At 36.5% G+C, this 22,758-nt stretch overlaps 1 protein-coding gene across 12 annotated transcripts in view; it reads left to right on the top strand.

The window, feature by feature from the left end:
• LOC5568244 (AF4/FMR2 family member 4) overlaps window positions 1-22,758 on the top strand; it is a 303,202-nt gene that overhangs the window by 138,275 nt on the left and 142,169 nt on the right. The gene's annotated exons all lie outside the window — the stretch shown is intronic.

Here is a 22,758-nt window from a genome sequence, read left to right as displayed (position 1 = left end):
GGCAACCACGGGCGGCCAATCAAACTCAAGCTTATACTCAGACTCCTAAGGGAACTCATCGTTGAACTCAAAGAGTAAAAACGCTTGCTTATTATGGTAAAAAGTAGCTTATTTGCCTCAAACTCCCCTAGCAGCAGCAGCAGCAGCAGCCAGAGCCAGTGCTCTCAAACCTGACAGCCGGCTCATGCGACGAACGGAGTTGACAACCGCAGCAGCAGCAGCCACCAGAGTGCACTCCGAGATGGCATGATAAATATTCATCCCCACAAGTATGATTCTATTTGCATGTGAAAATTATCACTCCCCCGCGCGTGGATTTCTCATATTGTCGCCGCTCTTATAGCAACGTCGGGATGGACGAGGATCCTCCCCATCATTAAAAAGCTTGACGTACACCCCGTAGGACCCCAGGTTGTTGTCCCAATGCTTCATTCATTCAGTCCGAGTGAATTCCGCTCGAATGCGCAAAACTTCTAAGCGCAAAGTTATGAATACATAAATTTGTCGAATCCCATCCCTGTGCGAAAAGTTCAGTTTCGATGGAATCGAGCGTGCCCCCGACCTGTGGTAATTTCTCATCTTGATGGTCGCTATATTTCCAGTCGACCTGCCAAAAATTTGCATACCTGGCTCTCTCACTGACTCTGTTGATGACGAGTTGGAAACTTTGTAAATTTCGTGTTTTTCGACGGTAAGAATTCTAGTGAAAACAAATCTATTTTCTCGTAGGGATTCTGTTTAATGTTATTCAAGGAATGTCTCCAGTAAATCATGCAGAATTTTATTCAAGGGTCAATTCATTATTTGTTTCAATAATGATGCTAGCAAATCATCTAGAGAAATCGCCAAGAATGCCTCAGAAGTAAGTGAGTTTTTCATCGAAAATTCCTACATAAGTTTTGTTAAAAAATACTATTGTACTTGTTTTAGCAATACTTTCCGTGTTTTTTTTCTGGGATTTCTTAAACAATTAATTAAAAATTAGAAAAGGTTTCATCAATAACTGATGTATAGGACTTAATGTGAAACACCTCGAAATCCAAAGATGGCCGTCTCAATGGTCGACTTGATACCCTACTCGCGTTTTCAAAGTCACCTCACTGGGGAAATAGTTGGTAAACGTTCCTGATCGTCTTATTTTAAGCTTTCTGCTAGCGTTAGCGTTAGCGTAGTTACGGTATACTTCGTAGATTGGATACTAGCAACATTCATGTTTCTTTTTAATAATCTCATCCTGACTACTTTCAGGAACAAGGCAGGGGAGTATACCTTGTTCAAATCATGAACAAGAATACTAAAAGCATGAATATCACTATTCCCGGCCACGCCCATCTTTACCGTAACTTGGTATAGGGGAAGGAAATGTTGATGTAGCACTTACTTAATGAGAGGCCACCGACTCAGCGTCACCCTCATAAGTGCTACGGAGTTGGAGGTTGGGGAAGGTATATTGTCAGGATTCGCCTAGAAAGCTGGAAATGTTTATTTGTTGTTTAAGTGTTTTCAATTTAATCTTTTGAATGTCGGCAATTAAAAGAGAAAACAATAGTTTATTTATAGTATAAATAGTATTTCGCGAAATGCTTGTCGATTGTGCAGTATTATTTTTGCTCAATAGCCAGTAAAAAGCAAAACCGATCCCTCCAGGGTCATAATAACAAAATGCGTATAAAAAAAAACCCCGGTGGTACTGTATTTTTAGACAATCGAAAAACGAAAGGAAGCGCGTTTGAACTAAACACCCTTGGATAACACAGTAGGTTTTTCTGCTCAAAATTCTACGAAAAGCAGAATCGATCCCCTTCTTATTTTAAGCTTTCTGCTAGCGCACAAAGGCAAAATAAAAAGTGCACTGTTGTTGGATGCTTCCTCCGCGAGATTAGTGCCTTTGAAGTTTTAGTGCAATCCTAGAAATTAGATCCCAAACTGTTTCACCTAAATTCAGAGATAATTTCAGTTTTCTCTGGGATTTTTAGATAAAATGGTTCAAAAATTGCTCTTGACGATTCCCTGGAGACATCCCTGGAAACATCCTAGATTAATTCTTTGAGAACTTCGTTGGGTAATTCCTTTGGGAATTTCCTAAAAAATCCTTCAGATATTCCTCCTGTTATTACTTTACATAGCTATAGTCTTTTGGTCTTTTTCTCAAGAGACATCAACTAAAGTGTAAAGGTACTTTGTCTCTACTAGTCCTGCATCGTCGTCATGACTAGGTGGAGGCTAACAAAGTTCACACGCGGACATTGCAGTCCCCGGTCAGTGTTTTTTGTCCCAATTCTCGAAAAAGTATTCAAACAGTCTTATCTCCGAGTAGTAAGCGAACTTACATTATCGATCCATCGTATTCCGCGAGAAAAATTCTTCAGATTCCACTTTCTGGACTTTCAAAAGCATAACACTTCTTGAGTCATTCTTATACTTGGACAAGAGCTTCATAAGTAATTGAATGATATAGTGTTTTATTTTGTAATTAAATGTTTGTGGGAAAATTAAAGAAAATGCCTTAATTTTGAAAAGGGGATTTATTTTAAAACAAAGGTTTCCGTTCTTCTCAATTAATTTTCTTAAAACCGTTTAAAAGTGATTTACGTCGGTTTGAAAAAGCAATAAGCAGAAATCAACAGGATTACATTAAACTCGATGTGCTATTTAGTTCTTATTTTTTTTATCAGTTGCTATAAATTTGATGCAGGAGTTGAAATAACTAAATGTTTCCATTGCACAATATCAAAAGTTTTAACATATTTTGTAACACATTAACATTAAATCCTATCAAGCCTAAGGGGTTAGCTATGTCGAATGAATGTAGTTAAGCCCAAAAAAAACATCAAGATGAAAGAGCAGTCACTGTGAAAGATATTTTAAATTTTACGCTATGGATAATAAGTCCGTTAGGCTGAAAGTGATATCAGCCTGAAGCTGTTAGGTTTAAATATCTTTGAGCTGTTTGTTTTCAAGAGGGCTATAAGACCGAAAGGGTCGTTAGGATGAAATGGATCAAAAGACTAAAACAATAAAACAAAATGCCGTTAGAAGATCTGATAACGAGTCATTTTTAAGTTATTTTGTATAAATGGATGGCTGGAACTCAAAAAGCAATACTTTTTTTCAAAACCTTCACCATTGCTTTTGATTTAAAAATAGAATATGAGAAAAGGAAATTGAACTTCCTGGGGTTTAGTCACTATAGCTACTATAATTATACTGTACGGTTACTGGTTTAACCGATTAAGGATTAAGGATTATTGTGCTGACAGAAGAAATGGGCTCATTTTTCCAATTTAGAGTTGAGGGTATTTGCATTGATAATTGGCATTTAAACTGCTATTTTCGCAGCAAAGATTTTTCACATTTCCAAACACAGGTTGTTTTTTAACTTGAATGTTTAAAAGCTGTTGACATTTTTTTAGAGATGCCCGTATCTGCATTATAGTGGTTGTGCTATTTTTCTCCGAATGTCGGTTCCCCGGATGTCGTTTTGCATTTTTAGCAAAACGTGTTTGATCGAGATTGGCCAAATATCTTCTTCTTTTGATTTCTTATCGTTCTTTCTAACTAGAACTGCTCAACTAAGCACCCTGTCACTAAAAACTGTTCTTACACTTTTTCGACCTACATCACTTTTTAGGGGAATGGATCATTCGGGGAACTGGCATTAGGGGAAATGACATTCGGGGAAACACAATCCATTATAGTAACTCGGTATTACATGATTTTTCGAATTCTAATAACATTACATCACTGCATTATTCGGCGTTATCGTGCTCATTTTTGTAACATGGGCCGAAACGGATTACTGAAGAAACTTGATCAATCATATTTTGAAATAATTTGTTTTTGGAATTCCTGATACCTGGAAGAATTAATGAAGTTCCAACTTCTATACGCCTTGAAGACTCGTCCGAAAAATAACTTAAATAATCAATGAGATAAGTTTTAAGCAATTCACAGAAAAATCTCTAGAGAATGCCTCCAGGTAACCAGTAAGTCGTATATTGGGCCAAAATGATGATTTACGGCTGATATAATGCTAATAAGCCGTTAAATAGCACTATATTAGCCGTATATGGGGGATTGGGCCCGATATACGGCTTATGGTTACCTGGGCCTTATTTAATACCATAAGAATTCGTTGATAAGATTCTGAAGGAATTTGTTAAGGTTTCCCTGGAAAATTTTATTGAGCAATTTTTAGCCTCAATTATCCCCTGAAAATGTCTTTGAAGAATTATTGAGGAAATCCCTTAAGTAATTCTTTTAGTAGTTTATTAAGAAACTTGTAGAGGATTTATCATCAAAGACCAGAGTGATTATTATCTTACGATCATTTTACTCTTTCAACCCGTTTTATCTAATTACTGCTTAAAAACCTTGTATCTGGGCAAAGTGCCTAAGTTCGAATCCCGGGCTGTACAGGAACTTTTTGTTATGAAAACTTGCCTCACTGCTTTGGGCATTAAGTATTGTCGTGTTCGCCACACGAAATATACGTATTCAAGAACGGTCAATTGACAAAGAAAGCTCTCAGTTACTAACTGTGGAATTATTCATCATAGAACACTAATAGAATTGTTCATCATAGAACAGAAAGAGTGTTGAGAAGATAATCATGATATCTACGTCGCTTATTTTTTCATGGAAATGCAGAGGACTCACCGGCTTCCATAAAGCGAACAACATTTTTCTATTTCTTTCCATTCCCAATTGACCCCGATATTCAAATACAACAATTGAAGAAGAAAGCTCTTCATGAAATTAATAATAACGAAAATACTCTTAGAACACTGAGCTGTAAAGGTTATATCCCAATTAGGGTATGAAAAGTAGTACGCATTTTCATTTTTCTCTTTAGCAACAGCTACGCATACTGATGACTACAGTATGGCCCATGAAAAAAATGCGAAAATCGTCATAAGGTAGTTTTCATATGGAAAATTAAAACGAAACAGGAATGTTATTCATAATTTGTATTGTTTAATCTATTTAGACTTTTTTTTTGCTTTGGGCATGATTTTTATCTGTTGCTTTATTCTTACTGGAGAGTTATTAGAAACATATATTCAAATTTAATCATGCAGCCATCGAGTTCAAATCTTTGTGATGAAAGCTTATACAACTTATTTCGGACATTCGCCCATACCAAATGATAGAATATATTTACATTTGGAGCGCTGGAGACTTAAATGTATTTTGGAATGAACGGCCCATTCTGGGTGGCCGTGGTTGAACCTTCATGTAAGTGTGATGAGCGGCTCTGTTTTACTAAAACCCTATGAGCCAGTAATGATCATAGTTGTCTCTAACCAAAGGGACAAACTTCTCTCTTTCAAAAAGTAATAATTTTCAATTAACTTTAACAAAAAATAATGGCGCATCAAATTCGTAAGACTCAAATGCTCTCAAAACCCATGACCATAGTAAAATATTTTATTGCGACCATGTAAAACGGTTTATGGACAAAAGGTCGAAAGACAAAACGTCGAAAGGAAAAAGGTCAAAAGATAAAAGATCGAAAGGACAAAAAGTCGAAAGCGATTTGTTTGATGGAAATGGTGGAAAATGTTTCCTTCTTTGAAAAAAGACTTTCGACTTTTTGTCCCTTCTTTTTTGTCCTTCGACCTTGTCCTTTCGATCTTTTGTCTTTTGACATTTTGTAATAGATTCGATCGAAGCATCAAACAGTATTTGTAATAACTTTCGTTTTGAAGTGGTAGTTGTGCAATACCAACTTCGGCGAGCCGAAAGTTCACGAAGTTGCCGAAGATGACGTCATGTTTGGCGAGCTGCGAACAAAATATTTGGTAGGCTTGCCGTCACCAGCAGGTGATCGTTTTGTGTTCATCTTTTCCGTGACTAATACAAGCAAACACAGACTAAGAGCCGGACCTGTTATATACGACATTGCCTTCTCCATCCTCTGATACCAAACAAACTAATGTTTTCAACTATTAAGGCAAAGTAGGCCGTCATTAAAATTTGTACGCGTGGTTGATGATTGTTGCTAATTCATCTCACGATTTCGAATCAAAGAAAATCAGTTGGTTCTGCACAGACAAAGCTGGAAAAAGTATCAGCATACTTTATGCATGTTAGCGCGTACAGTGATACCTTTTCAAGTCAATATAATCTATCAAGGCTGAGTTTTATCACTTTGAAATGCAAGCTGAAAAGTCATCATTGTTGCCAAATCGAATGACGAGATACTTAGCCTTAAGTATGATTTCCGAAGGTGGAAAGTTTATCACCAAAGTATGCGACGATCAAACGCTTTTTCTGACATTTAGAGAACAAAACCTTCGAACTATTTTTGCTCTAGAACTTCATTTGCGGTAGTAAAAAAATGACAAAAATTTTCCTATATAGCGAAATTATGTTGGAATGTACTACAGTAATACTAAAGCAATTGAAATAACATTTTCCGCATTTTTTTTTGGGACGTACTGTACACGTCGATAAGGCGCTGCCAAGATGGTGGCCAATGGGATTGCCGAGGTAATTGTTCACCGTTTGGAAAGAGACTTTAATTAAAAACTTCTTGTTTTTATTTTTATTTTTCGTCATCATCGCTTACTCTTGGCAACGAGGTGATAAGAAATGGCATGCTTGTTAGAAGGTATAGGGCAGCGATGGAACTGTAGCTGAATCGCTAATATAATTTCCACGACCTTCGCGTCGTCGCTTTATGCCTTTGCTGCACTGACGGACAGACAGGTGGTTAGGTTATACTGGATCTCTCGTCGGCAGATTGTCATGCCAATTAAGATACAGCGTTGATTGGCCCCCCGTGTTGAGCATACTGCAGCGCAAAGTTTACACTTTTCGCTGCTCGAGTCACGGATGAGGCACAGCAGAAGCGTGATCCAAATTATTTTACCGCTGAAAAATTAGTTTTGTGCGTTTGATGTCTTCGAAGAAGACTTCTTGGGCAAAGGAGCTGTAATCAATTAACTTCAAGTTTGATGATTTTTTAAGGACCAAACATAGTACAGTGAATCCTCCATGAGTCGATATTGAAGGGACCATCGACTCATAGAAATATCGAGTCATGGAACAGCAATCCATTGGAAGGCTGCTTCTAGGGACCATCATAGTAACCATGAAATTATGTTTTTAGTATGATTCCATGAGTCGATATCGAGTCATGGAACATCGACTCATGGAGGTATCACTGTAATAATGTCTTCAGTGTAATACGTTTATTCCAAACCCAATTCAAATCCAATCAAAATACAGATCCAATTAAAAAACAATCCAAATTAATCCAATACATTTCCATTCAAAATCCAATCCAAATTCAATCAAAAATCCAATCCAAATCAAATCAAATCAAAAATCTAATCCAAATCCAATCCAAATCCAATCCAAATCCAATCCAAATCCAATCCAAATCCAATCCAAATCCAATCCAAATCCATCCAAATCCAATCCAAATCCAATGCAAATCCAATCCAAATCCAATCTAAATCCAATTTCAAATCCAAATCCAATCCAAATCCAATCAAATCAAATCCAAATCCAAATCTAAACCAAATCCAAATCAATCCAAATCAATCCAACATCCAATCCAATCCAATCCAAATCCAATCCAAAATCCAATCCAAATCCAATCCAAATCCAATCCAAATCCAATCCAAATCCAATCAAATCCAATCCAAATCCAATCAATCCAATCCAAATCCAATCCAAAATCCAATCCAAATCCAATCCAAATCCAATCCAAATCCAATCCAAATCCAATCCAATCCAATCCAAATCCAATCCAAATCCAATCCAATCCAATCCAAATCCATCCAATCCAATCCAATCCAATCCAAATCCAATCCAAATCCAATCCAAATCCAATCCAAATCCAATCCAAATCCAATCCAAATCCAATCCAAATCCAATCCAAATCCAATCCAAATCCAATCCAAATCCAATCCAAATCCAATCCAATCCAATCCAAATCCAATCCAAATCCAATCCAAATCCAATCCAAATCCAATCCAAATCCAATCCAAATCCAATCCAAATCCAATCCAAATCCAATCCAAATCCATCCAAATCCAATCCAAATCCAATCCAAATCCAATCCAAATCCAATCCAAATCCAATCCAAATCCAATCCAAATCCAATCCAAATCCAATCCAAATCCAATCCAAATCCAATCCAAATCCCAATCCAATCCAAATCCAATCCAAATCCAATCCAAATCCAATCCAAATCCAATCCAAATCCAATCCAAATCCAAATCCAATCCAAATCCAATCCAAATCCAATCCAAATCCAATCCAATCCAATCCAAATCCAATCCAAATCCAATCCAAATCCAATCCAATCCAAATCCAATCCAAATCCAATCCAAATCCAATCCAAATCCAATCCAAATCCAATCCAAATCCAATCCAAATTCCAATCCAAATCCAATCCAATCAATCCAATCCAATCCAAATCCAATTCAAATCCAATCCAAATCCAATCCAAATCCAATCAAATCCAATCCAAATCCAATCCAAATCCAATCCAAATCCAATCCAAATCCAATCCAAATCCAATCCAAATCCAATCCAAATCCAATCCAAATCCAATCCAAATCCAATCCAAATCCAATCCAAATCCAATCCAAATCCAATCCAAATCCAATCCAAATCCAATCCAAATCCAATCCAAATCCAATCCAAATCCATCCAATCCAATCCAATCCAATTCAAATCCAATTCAAATCCAATTCAATCAATCAAATCCAATCCAAATCCAATCCAAATTCAATCCAAAACCAATCCAAAACCAATCCAAAACCAATCCAAATCCAATCCAAATCCAATCCAAATCCAAATCCAATCCAAATCAAGTCAAATCGAATCCAAATCCTATCCAATCACAATCCAAATCCAATCAAAATTCAATCTAATCAAAACCCAATTCAAATCCAAATCCAATCCCAATCCAATTCCAATTCAATTCAAAACCAATGCAGAGTCATGGGTTTGAATTCGGGTTTTGGATTGAATTAGAATTCAAGGATTTAGATTCGAGTTGCATTGCATTTTGAGTGGATTTAGAAAACCCAAATCAAACACTTTCTAAAACGATTGAATCTTCAGATCAGTATTCACCATCTAACAATAAATGCTCTATGATAGAAATTTCATATTCAAAACCAAATAAACCGTTGCTGCGAATGAGCAGAAATATTTCAAATAACTGTAAGAGCAAGTTGCTGCATAAAAGAAGCTCGTCGTCTTTGATGATCGAGAAATATACACCGCTTCATGTTGTTACACATCTTTTCTGGAGCGTTCCAGACCCCTGCTATCTGGGAGTGTGAACCGAGATGTATGCGCATTTCACATTTTAAAATATTCGATATAAAAGGAATTTGCAGTGCAATCTCTGGCTGTTGTAGAATATATGGTGCACAGTAACAGAGCATTGGTCTAGGTGCTCCAACAAACAGAGACCCCCTATTTCATCCCCGTTGTGCTGCTGCCAGAAGGATTTATACGACAGGAGAAATCGGAACAGATGAAAAACTTTTCCAATGTTTTGTTCTTAGATCCATCAAAAAGTTGTTGCTTGTCTGTGTTAGAGGTGGGGACTGGGAGTGCGCATCTCCAGCATACTAACAATGATTGTAGATACAGACAATACTGGAGGATGAAAGAATGGTTTGCGTTCCATTTATGAAATGGGTGACTCCCCGGGAAAAAGGAATCGAGGTGGGTTGAGGCAGTGTAATAGTACAGGAGCAGATGAAAGTGGTTTTACTCTTGCCAAATGAATGTATTGTGCGGCTTGGAGCCGGTCAAACAATATTTGTAGGTTATGATAGTTTGAAGTACGACATGATCATGACTGATGTACAAATTACATGAGCTATTCACTTTCTGAATGTGGAAACTCCAGGGTTGGTAGCAGGTCTCTTTTTAAAGACTTGGTCACTGTTGCAATGCAACCTTCTATTTTTTCACATTGCTCGAGGAAGAGGAATATTATCATCTCTCCTGTTTGATTTATTTTTGTTTTTTTAGTTACTGTTTGGTCTCTGTTTTGTCTCTGTTTTGTGTCATTTCGGACATCCAATCTCTGTCTCCTAGTTCGATTTCTGATTTGTTTTCGTAGTTACTGTTTTGTCTCCTTATTGCTCCTGTTTGGTCTCTTTTTGGATCTTATCTCTGTTTGGTTTATTTTTGTTTCCTTAGTTCCTGTTTGGTCGTCTTTTCGTCCTTGTTTGAACTCTTTTTCTTTTTTCAGGCTCTAAAGTTTCTATTTTCAAAACACTCAGTTACTACCAGCCCTGAAACTAGGATACGGGCTACCATCACGACATCCCATTTTCCGGGACGGAAAATCTCCCGAAACACGTGATTCACACGAGACACATAAAAACTTCCACTGCGACGTTGATCAAAATAAACATCGTAACCATGAGTGGCCCAACAGCAGCCTGGCAGCCAACCAACGCTTTCCGAACGGAAGAGCCAAAGCCAAAGAGTATATCGTGAAACATCGTCGTTTGGTGGCTGGCTGGAAAAACGCGAACGAACGAATCGCCCATTACAACATGAAGTCCTCACCCCCCTCCATACAATAGCGCCGAAAACCGATTCCAGAAAAATGGACAGTGGTCCAGAAAGCAGAAATACGTGGAAGATGCTAATAGAGTTTTAAAATGAAAATTTAAACAAAAACTGTCTTCTACAAAGTTGTTTGTAATAATTAGGTCCTTTATTTGGTGTTATTTAGAACTAAAGTAGATGAAAGATTTGGATCATAGAACCTCAAATTTCAATCAACTTTGCTGTAGCTCACAGCTGATCGATTTAAAACATTTTCAACAATTTATACAAATAAAAAAATTGGCGCTCTCATTTTTGTGAAAATGTGACCATGTTAATTTTGAATAACACCAACCAAAAGGCCTACAACTTTGTAGAAGACAATTTTTGTCCAAAGTTCCAAATTCTTCTTCCCGCGTAAATCTACTTCTTGAACCACAGTGCACTGCTAGGAGCCTTCCGACCAGAGCGCCCAAAATAGACACACCAAAGAACAACGATGTCGTTGATCCTTCCCGGAACGAAACGGCATTGTGATAAGGCACGCTACTCTGATGGACCTAGACGCGCGCGGAAGAGAAGGGGAGATCCCTATAAGCAGGATGTTCTTATCGAAAGCTTTTAGTGCGGTCGGTAAAATTGAATTCCCCTCTGCTGTTCTGTTCCGTATCAGGATCCACTGGCTACCTACCGGCAATGAGAAGAGGTCCTTACTGGAATCACTCGGTGATTCTGGAGCGACCAAGTCAGGCTGGTTAACCACGGATTGGCAAGTCTCTAATGACATTACAGCGAGTTGGCTTTTCCAGTAATTTTCTCTTTCTTTTGATATGTGTATCGTTGCTCTCTTTCGCTGTTTTGAGCTTATTCTTTCCGTTTGGTTCTTGGGAACATTGCGGTTACTGGAGCGATATCTGTATGTTATGTATTTATTAACATAGTAAGATTGTTGTTAGCAATTCGACGACACTCCTTGTTTTTGCATAGTTTCTTAAACCATCAAAATCCAAATGTTCAATGTAATATCATATTGACCTCTATTGATTGATTTCGTAGTTCTTGGGGCCTTCCTTAGCCGAGTGGTAAGAGTCCGCAAAGTAATGCTGAAGGTGCCTGGGTTCGATCCCCGGTCGGTCCAGGATTTTTTCGTAATGGAAATTTTCTTAACATACCTGCGCTGCGCATAGAGTACCATCGTACTTGCCACACGATATACGAATGCGAAAATCCTCGTTCTAGGATGTGGAAATAAATTAATATCCCTCACTCCTTCACATCATCGTCTCTCCTCCACCACCAGTTTTGCGAGGTCACCCCCATCGGTTTTAAAATCCCTGCCTGCCCTTCGTTCTTCTTCTTATTTCTGGCATTACGTCCCTATTGGGACAGAGCCTGTCTTCAGTATAGCGTTCTTGCACTTCCACTGTTATTAACTGAGAGCTTTCTTTGTCAATTAACCCTTTATGCATATGTGTATCGTGTGGCAGGTACGAAGATACTCTATGCTCTGGGAAGTCGTGAAAAGTAGGATTCAAACCCACGATCCTCAGCTCAAGTCTTGCTGAACAGAGCTGCACGATTACTACTACGGCTATCTGGGCCCTGCCCGTCTTAGTCGTCCGGGTTGAACCGTAATGGCCATAACTCGGGGGGAAAGAATTAGCGTTTTTCCTCTGAACCACGCACGAAACGACGACGGATCCCTGCTACTACAACATGCCATCGCAGAATTTTGCTAACGGAATTTTTATTGTTCTTCATCCGGCTATCGCCATAATTTTTTTTTGGTCCTAGCTGGCACGATTCATGTTTTGTATGCTTTAGGATTCAGAAGCGGTTCTTTGGATGCGAATCGTAGACGTAGTCATGACGAGGAAAGTGTGCAAGTGGTGGGAGGGATAATTTACGTGGTTTTCCATTTTTCGCATGATTCCTACATCGTCTGCGACACCATTTGGAGGTCCACAACGTTCGGACATTTCTTGTGGAAGACGCAGGAACGTGGGTGTAAGTAGTTCTTGATTAGATCCAAATATCGAGTTTTGTTAAAAGTTTTCCAAATATGCATTATTTTTTCAGGAACATCCTAACTTCCAAATTGAGATCCTGATAGATTAACCATATTTGGAAAAATTAACCCCCTAATATACCCTTTTCTGTTTTCGATTCTAACTTGATTTTGGGTCAATAAAGTAGATCTAATCACGTTTTGGGCAATGCTTTGTTTTGCATGTTCAATTTTTGTTTTTGATTTTGTTCATTTTTTTTAGCATCATTATTATTATTACTACAGGCACCGCTCTACGCCACTGGATCGAAATGTGTTTGTGTTTTTACAGCACTCGTGTGGCCGGCACTCACTTCAACCCCAAGCCCCCTCGAACGGGTTGAGACTGGAATACTAATAGCATCGACAGTTGCACATTAGGGTGAAGTATATTTTTTATAAGTTTTTTTTTTAAGTTAAGTGCGTATGCTCTTTTGAATTCAAATCACATACAGTAATGGCAAGAATAAAGGCCAATTCTCATACAAATTGCTCAAGTTCCGAGACATATATCACAGATTATAGCAATCCGATTGATCTGAGATTTAGACTGCGTTTCAATTTGAACTTTGATCAGTGAGAAATTAATTGAGTTCTATAAAAAAATTTGAGATTATAAAAAAAAACATTTCAAAATTTTCGAATCTAATTATTTTTGAAATGTGAATATTTGGAGGAATGTATGCTTCTGCAAGTTGGTCGACTTAGATGAAATCTAAAACTCTGTGGAATATAATATTCATCCTAAATTGTTCGTTTTCAAAATATCTAAAATCAAAATATTGCCATTTACAGAAGAAAAATATAAATTCCATGATTTGATATATAATATTCTTCACAAATCTAATTTGAAGTTACACTCCCGTGCATAAGTTTGGGTTCACCCCCTAAAAAAACATACAAAAGTGTTCAGTCCATATCTCTGCGATTACACGTCCAATTGAATTTTTTCAAGCCGCATTCGAAAGGCAAAAAGTTATTCTTACTTCGTATGTATTTTTCCAAAAACATTTTTTGAATTTTGTATACTAAATTTTTCTTAAAGTTGTGACATTTATCAAAAACGCACTGAAAAAAGATTTGTATATTCCTCAGCATTGGATCGACCAAAATTTCAAAACTAGGTGTCATTAGAATCGTAATCTTATATTCTCTGAAGAGCGCTCACGAAATTTTTGCGGAAACACCTGAAAACTATTCAAAATCAATGAAAGTCATCATGCAAAAGTTTGGGTTCACCCCTCAGTATGGTGTATCGTGCAAAAGTTTGGGTACAACCCAATTATTAATTTTTAATTTAAAAAAAAAAACATTTTTTTGTGAAATTTTATATTTTTCTTGAAAAGTCAAAATCTTTAGCTTCCATTTCGTCCAAGAAAATTGAAAATCGGTCAAGCGGTTCAAATGTTTTGTTTAAAAAAAAAAATGCAAAATCGCGATTTTCCTGGTCACCCTATTTTGGAAATGGTCACCCTAATAAAAAAAATCTAAAAAAACGTGTATCCTTTTTTCGGATAAGGAACAAAATACAGTGATACCTCCATGAGTCGATGTTCCATGACTCGATATCGACTCATGGAACTATACTAAAAACAAAATTTCATGGTTACTATGATGGTCCCTAGAAGCAGCTTTCCAAATGATTGCTGTTCCATTGCTCGATATTTCCATGAGTCGATGGTCCCTTCAATATCGACTCATGGAGGTTTCACTGTAGCCAATTTTCACGGAATTCGGTGATCCACTAGATCGGTTTTCATTGAATGGCTGATTAACTATATATTCAGCCATTCCATGAAAAACCGATCTAGTGGGTCACCGAACTCCGTGAAAATTTGCTATTTTGTTCCTAATCCAAAATAAAGATACACGTGTTTTTGGATTTTTTTAACATTTCCGAAATAGGGTGACCAGAAAAATCGCGATTATTTTTTCATGTATTTTTTTCAGATTTTTCAATTTTGGAGTTCTGTTTGATCTTTCGACCTTGACACTTGCTTTTCCCGGGGCAAGCGACGAGGGCAGGATCAAACATGTCGCGCGTTGGTCTAGTAAGTGAAAAAGTGGCGTGATCGGTGAGTTCGGTTGGAGTAACTGAAAAAGTGCCGCGATCGGTTAGTTCTGTTTTATCCTTCGACCTTGACGCTTGCTCTTGGGCAGTGCGTCAAGAAAGCCCGAACAGTTTTTTTTTTATTCTTTTTGGGTCGCGCGCTTATTTTTTTTTTCCTGAGTGCTTTTTTATAACCGAGCAAACGAGTGAAGCCGAAAGTGGATTGTGGCTGCTCAGTCAAGGATAACGGATCAATTGGTGAGCTCGTTTCATGCTACTATTTCTAATCTATAAAATATGTATGACTGCACATTCAATCGTTACAATGGTGGGATGTAAATATGATTTTTCATCAAACTATGGATGGTTCGTCACTGTGAGTGTCGACACAAACTCTGATTCATGATTTATTTATGTTTAACATTTTTTTTTTAGAACACCTCTTATATACCTTTATTTTTGTAATTAAAAAAACTTTGAATGGTTCGACACTACAAGTGTAGACTTGCGAAAGGTTCACTTTATTCAACAAACTTTGGATGGTTCGCCACTGTAAGTGTCGGCATAAGAATAAGAGTGTTCTATGATGTCCCAACCAATCGAGTTTTTTGTTTCTTTTCAAATGAGTAAAATATAATAACACATGCTTTCGTCCTGACATCTGTAGGAATGTTACATTTAGGTATTTGTTCAACAAACTTTGAATGGTTCGTCACCTCAAGTGTCGGCATAATTTTCCTCTACATAGAAATTGTTCATATCAAATGAAAATATTATATTTACGTATAAGCATGTATATATCTCACAAATCATTGTTTATCATGGTCTAATCGCTTATCAAAGTGAATCCTATGACCCAACGATCCTCCCCATTAACAAACATCCCTCCCAGTAACCTTGTGGAGATGCAGAGGCAAACACGGTCTCCAAAAAGCAAAGGTTACACACTAACATTCCTTCCCCCAATCCCACCTGACTGCAAGGACGTGGCCGGCGCCGTTATTGACCCTGTATAAATAGAGGCACTGAATTATGCACACTGAAGAAGATTATGGCCAATCCCAGCCGAACTTCTAGTTCAGTGTTTCCCAAACTTTTTTGACTTTCGCCCCCTTAGGTACAATCTATTTTTGAAATCGCCCCCCTTGATATGTTTTTGAAATATTTATTATATATTATATTTACACGTTTTACGTTGCTAAACTTTTGACCAATCTATTACCATAAGTGTATATAATATTGGTTAAGCAATCAAGTATACTAGTGTAATATGTTGAACATATGCGGATTTAAAGCATGTTATACATTAAAAAAAGTCAAACGATTACCTTCATATTCTTTGTTATTCTTGTATCAACAAGTCTTTCTACCATATTTTATTAACTTTAAAAATTATTATAATGTTGTACTTGTATACTAATCTAAGTGTATTACAGACTACTGGACCAGATTGCACTACATTAAATGGAGTTGGCTCACTTTCTTCGTTTTGGAACTTATTAATTTGATTGATTGGAAGTTATTTTCTGTTGTATTATCTTTTTTTTTTTAAATCACTGAAATATTTTTCATGATTTTTCAGATATAAATGTTTGTCAATTTTAAAATGCCATAACTTAGAAAACAAAAAACCTTTGAAATTCCAAAAATGTTTTTATTATCTATTTCACTGTGTGTAACGTGGACAAGTATTTTATATAAAAATCCTGACTTTAACATCAACTGTCCAACTCGAAAGTTTCTTTACAAAAAAAATCGAATTATTTCTTTTAGATTTTTGAACCAATTTCTAATAATTTTCACCTACTGTTAACTTTAAAAACACTTTAATGTTATCTGTAACCACAAATAAATAGCGTAGATCTGAATTCATTATCTTTTAGGAAAATTTAAGTTGCCGATTCATAATTCATGGTGGTGGTCACAAAAGCTTTAAAAAACTCAATACTTATCTAACATATTTCGTCATTGACATTGTTCGCCATCGTTATTATCAAATGAGTCTGTTAAGAGGTACAAATAGAAAGAAAAGTTTGATGTGCAATCAACTACTATTCAGATTATTAGAGTATAACCCTCAATTAAATCTCCAAATTTTATAAAACGTTGTTTTCAATTCCTCACTCTTTCGCCCCCTTTCTAGTTTTTTTCGCCCCCCAAATTCCATTTTGCAAATTTTCGCCCCCCTGAACCCGAAAATCGCCCCCAGGGGGGCGAATTCGCCCACTTTGGGAATCACTGATCTAGTTGATTCTTTGTGCATTTTCACTGACTTCGGTCAATCACGGAATAGCAACCATTGATATGTGTAGTCAGTCTAAGCTAAGCTAAGCTAAGTATTTTTTCAGATTTTTCAATTTTGTCTAAAAAGTCGAAATCTTAAGCTGTCATTCCATTAAAAAAAATTGGAAATCGGTTGAGCTGTTCGAAAGTTTTGTTTTTTTTTTTAATTAAAAATCTAATGCACTGAGACCTACAGTGTGTGCCGATGAAAAATGACTGATTTTTGATTTTCAAAAAAATATATCTCAAAAACTAAACAACACACATCGCTGAAAATTTGACAGTAAACGTAAAATGTTCTGAACTTTCAAGAAAAAAATGTGAACAATAATAGCCCCTTTGGTCTCGAGGCCATCAAAACACGAAAAAACGGAAATTATTGATTTTTTTCATGTGAAAAAAACAATTTTTGTGAAATATTATATGTTTCCTGAAAAGTCAAAATCTTTAGCTTTCATTTTGTCCAAAAATATTGAAAATCGGTCGAACGTTTCAAAAGTTATAATTTTTTTTTAATATTTTTTTTGCAAAATCGCGATTTTTCTGGTCACCCTATTTCGGAAATGGTCACCCTAATCAAAAACAAAAACACGTGTATCCTTATTTCGGATTAGGAACAAAATAGCAAATTTTCATGGAATTCGGTGACCCACTAGATCGGGTTTTCATGGAATGGCTGTAATAACAAATTTAATGACCAATGTAAAATTTTTAACGATGAATTATAAACGATTTATCTAAAAATATGGAACCCGGATACAAAAACTGTTTTAGAAAACTTGTTTTTCTCGTCTAAATCTACAACTTCCTTTATTTATTTATTTTTTTAATGTGTCAATTATTAAAAACTAGTAGATCTTGTAGTCAAGTAGGAAAAACATCATGCACGTTAAAAAAAGAGTTCTGGAAAACGTGAACTGTCAAAAATACAGCATGAACTACCATCATTGTTCACGTAAACATGATCTAGTTCATGGTGTATTTTTGATTGTTGACGAGTTCACGTATTCTGTTCACGGATACGAGAACGGATTTGTTTTTCTTTGTGCGATCGCCCATACTAAATGGTAGTTTTGTTTTGTATCGTTTTTTTGCTTTTCCCGAAATCTTTCCAATCTATTACTTCACACGAACTCGTCGGAGCCCTGGCCGAATGTAACAGTGAAAAAAAAACATGGTTAATACATTGAACCGTTTTCAAGCTAACTCGTGACATACTAAAATCATTCCATTTTTCTTCATATAAATTTTGAAATTGGAAAAAAAAAACAATTTGGTCAAACCAAAAATTAACCCGTTGCTTTTGAACTCTTGAAAAAATCACTCAAGTATAGGTATATGTTGCAATTAAAGATATGTTTGAAGAACTGTAAAAAATTTCATTCAAATTAGATCATAAACCACTCACTAAAGTTGCCTTTTATGGATAATCAAAAAAGTTGCAAATGTTTTGTCCAATACATACTTCTGCTACCGTTTTTTTGAAAAATGTGTGCAATTATTTTTGAAATGTTTTTGTAACATTACCCACCCTAAAAGAAAACTTTCTTGGGGAATTTCTCGAAGAATTTCTGAATGAGACTGAAAATGTCTCAAAGATCTTCTGAACGATTTTCTGAAGGAGTCTTAAAAGTAGTCAATAGAGTAAATCACTGACTGAATCATTGAAGATGTTCTAAACACAGCATAACTCCTGCATGACTTAAAACCTTCTTGAAAAAAAAAATCTGAAAGTAATTTTGAGAAATTTCTAATAGAAACTAAGGTATCTTTGTTGTCATTCTCAGAAAAATACAGGTTGAATTATGGAGGTATCTAAAACAAATTTATTGGAGGAGTTCCTTAGAATGTTCGTAATACAATCACTAAATGAACTCCTGATGAAATCTTCGGAAATATATCTGAAGCTAATTTTGGCCACATACCAGAATAAGTTTCTGATGAAATTCCTAGAGAAAAATCATGAAAATATATATACAATAATGCGAACAAACAATAACACAAGCAATTCCCAAAAAAGTTTTAGAAATATTCCGAGCGAAATGTTTTTTCATAGTTCCTGTTTGATCTTTTTTCTCAGGGAAAGAGCTACCAGCCCCGGCTTTTTCGGGAGCAGGTCGTTAGGCCGAATGCCGTTAGGCAGAAAGAGTCTTTAGGCCAAATGGGTCGTTATGCCGAAATAACATTTTACTACTGTTTCAAATGGCTAACACATTCATCAGTGTTTTTTTGTCCTGTTCTTTCTAGTCATATTTCACTGCGGATATCTTCTAGGTAATGTAATGGGCTTCTAGGTAATGTAAATTATCATGATCTATCTACGAACAATTCATTCGGCCGCTTCTAGTTAATGCAAATTATCCTGACCTACCATTCTCAGTTGCCCATTCGATCTTACGATTCATTAGAACAGGTTGTGTAACGTTTCCCCGATTGTCGGTTCCCCAAATAACGTTTCCCTGAACGCTATTTCCCTGAATGCCAGCTCCACGAATATCTCATTTCCCCGAATATTCCAGTTCCCCGAAAAGTTCTTCGCAAACCAAATTCTAATAACTTTTTTTTGTATTTCAAGGTGGTGAACGAAACGGTCATCGAATATGCACCCTTCTTTATTTGATTGGCGGTTCTTTGGAATGTTACTGCATTTTTGTCAAAATGTGTTTAGTCGAGATTGATCAAATATACCCTTCTGTTGATTGCTTATCGTGCTTTATAGTTCAGCTCCCTGTCACTGAAGACTATTATTGTATCTTTTGGAAATGTATTTCTTTTCGGGAAAATGGCTTCCGGGGAAACGGGTCATTCGAGGAAAAGTAGCACAATTCGACATTTGGACTAACGGGATAGATCCGTCTTTTCATCCTATTGTCAGTTATTATTATTATTAAGGGCGAACTTTGTAATTAACCTTGTTCAATCGTGTAAAAAGTTCTAGCAGTGATAAAAACTATTTTCATTATTCAACTCGTATGTATAATACATGTTTTATAAACTAATAACTTTAATAACGTAATTGAGGGCAAAAAAAAAAAGATCAATCTGAATTTGAATGTTAGTTTTTGACAAATAACGAGACCAAAACGTTTGTAAATTATATAATCTATTCGCCATGTTCAAAAACAATCAAATTATCTCCAAGAGCAAGTAAAGAAATATGATATCGGTCGAATGTTTATGACTTTATAGTGACACAAATTTCAACTTTTCAGGTAAATGAGGAAAAAATTTAAAAAAAAGCTACTATCGGTCATTACTAGTTAAAGTTTGCAACAAATTTGGTATTCTATAAGGTTAAAAATTGGTTGAAAGATAACAAAGTTATGTAAAATTCACTGAAGGTCATATTTTCCAACTTGAAAATTCTCCTTCAAGTCGCTTGCGTCACCTCCTCACCTCTTAATATTTTTTTTGTAACTTTGAGGTTTCTCTTTTATTGTGATTCACATTCAGAAGAGCACATCAACTTTTGGTTCTGAAAATTTTCTTGAAATAAGCCGCACCCTATTGCACCCGTAGTGGTTGCTGCTGTTCAGAATTTTCCATTTTCCGGATTTTGAACGAGCCGTATATCGTGTGTTGTGTATGTGCTCGGCATGGAATTTTACAAACTCCGGATGGCCAGAACCATCCCGAAAAAAAAAAGAAATACCAAGGATGGGTCAGTCAGTCGCAGTTCTATTTGTGGGTGGGAATACGGACGAGACCGAACTGGAAATCTTATCGCCCCAGCCATTTGTATTCGAGGCGGGACGAGGCCAAAAGATTCGCGTGTGCCAAAAATCCAAAAATGGATCAGTCACCGAGTGTCGTTGAGTGGCGCGTGTATGCCAAAGTGTGAGAGAAAGATGAAGACAGAGATGCAATTAAATGGCATCTTTCGTGTGGGACACAATCGATGATGGGTGGTGAGATAGAGAGAGAGCAAACAGAAACTGCTATCAATCATCAAGATAGCTTTTGGCATGGGATCAAGTCTTGTATCGTGTCGTGTGGTTCCATCGGATTTTCGCTGAAGAAAAACAAAACTTGCAAATGAACATGATGGGATGTAATTAGCAATAATGACAATACTTTTTCAAATCATGAGCCTGTGATGTCAACGAAGTGTGTACGCTTTGTAGACTTTGTTTCTTGTTTTCGTTATGGCTTTAGTACATAAAATTCACATCACGTTAGGACATCATGTAGTCAAAAATAGTGAGGATTCTGAGACATGCACTATCAGAAGTAATCGATAATAACTATTATGAGCCAATAAATACACACATAATTCTTGTAGGAACTAGGATCAATCGTTGTCGATTTTTTTTTCTATTGCGAAAAAGTATCGGTTATCTATGCTCATTAGAGTGATGCAAATTTCGAAATTCTTGCTCCCCTATGCTTAAACGATTTAAATTATGGTAAAAAGCATCCTCCCAAAATTTTAAATGATTTGAAAGAAATTTGACTGTGCACACGCCATTTGAAGTTTATATGGAGATTACTATGGAAATCGCCAACCTTTTGTGTTAAGCCCTCTATCTCTTTGTTATAATATTTTATAGAAAAGTGAACACACTCTTCTCATGTGAAATTTTTCCAGCTACAACTTTGCCGAAGACGACATTTTGATTGGACGTCAGGAAAAATTGTTATTCATCATCATAAAGTGGGTTTGCCTTCAGTAAGCTTCACCAACTATTCGGCAGGCAACAGTGGTGCTTCTGGCGGGAAGAATAGATCAAAGTAATCCAGGCTACTATGTTCTACAGCAAAAAAAGCAGTGTTGCTCTGAAAGTAATTGAATGATCATCTCAGCATGGTTTAGACTTTGGAATCAAGAATAACAAATTATCCTTACGTCCCAACAAAATGTGGATTTCGGCAAAGTTGTAGCTGGGAAGATTTTACATGGGAAGAGTGTGTTTGCTTTTTCATATATTATAATGACGAGCAGATAGAGGACTGAACACAAAAGGTTTGGCTTTTCCATAGTAATTTCCATATAAACTTCAAATGGCGTGTGCACAACCAAATTTCTTCCAAATCACTTCAAATTTTGGGAGAATGATTTTCATCATAATTGACCCCGTTTAAGCATAGGGGAGCAAAAACTTCCAAATTTGCATCAGTCTAATGCTCATTCTCATTTAGTCATTTCGAATATAATATATCGTTTACCAAGGCGAATTCTGTAAACAAACAACCATTTTTCATATCTAAACTCCCTGCTTTTTCTCGTGGAAGTGCAGCGGACTCTTCGGCTTCCATAAAGAGACACGTCAACATTTTCTTCCCATCCCCAAATTGACCTGCATTCAGGCGCAGTCGGTGTCATTATTAATTGTTATAATAATGAGAGCACCAGTACTTGAAGATTGCTACTGATCCTGAGTAGCGTATGTTAATTCCCTGTGTAAGTACTGCTGTTCTTGCAATAACGGAGTAGCAACTGCGGGTGGTCAATCATGATCATGCTTCCTTAATGTTCTCAAGCTGTTTCTTTCTTTTCATTCTCCGTAATGATGTAGCACTGCACCTTGGTGTTCTACCTGCACGCCATTCAGGTGTTCATCATAGTGCTGATTTCACCTTTCGATGACCTTATTACACGCGTTGTTGAATTTCTCATAGAGTTTTTTAGAGCGACACAGCTGCTCCATTTCTTCACATTACAACTCTTCAAAGTGGTAATTATCATCTCGGGAAGGATGGGGTTTTTAACTCCTCGATTGTATCGTTTCACTTTTTGAAGAGTTCCCTTCACTGCTTTAACGTTTCTCCTGCATTGAATCAGGCAATCTGAGTCGTTCCAATTCGATAGCAGGCGTCGGTATCGTGTGTTATTCAC

The sequence above is a fragment of the Aedes aegypti genome, chromosome 2 (genome assembly GCF_002204515.2).
Source record: "Aedes aegypti strain LVP_AGWG chromosome 2, AaegL5.0 Primary Assembly, whole genome shotgun sequence".
Lineage (NCBI taxonomy): Eukaryota > Metazoa > Arthropoda > Insecta > Diptera > Culicidae > Aedes > Aedes aegypti.
Note: the sequence above shows the minus strand (reverse complement) of the source record. Positions and strands in the feature narration are given on the sequence as shown.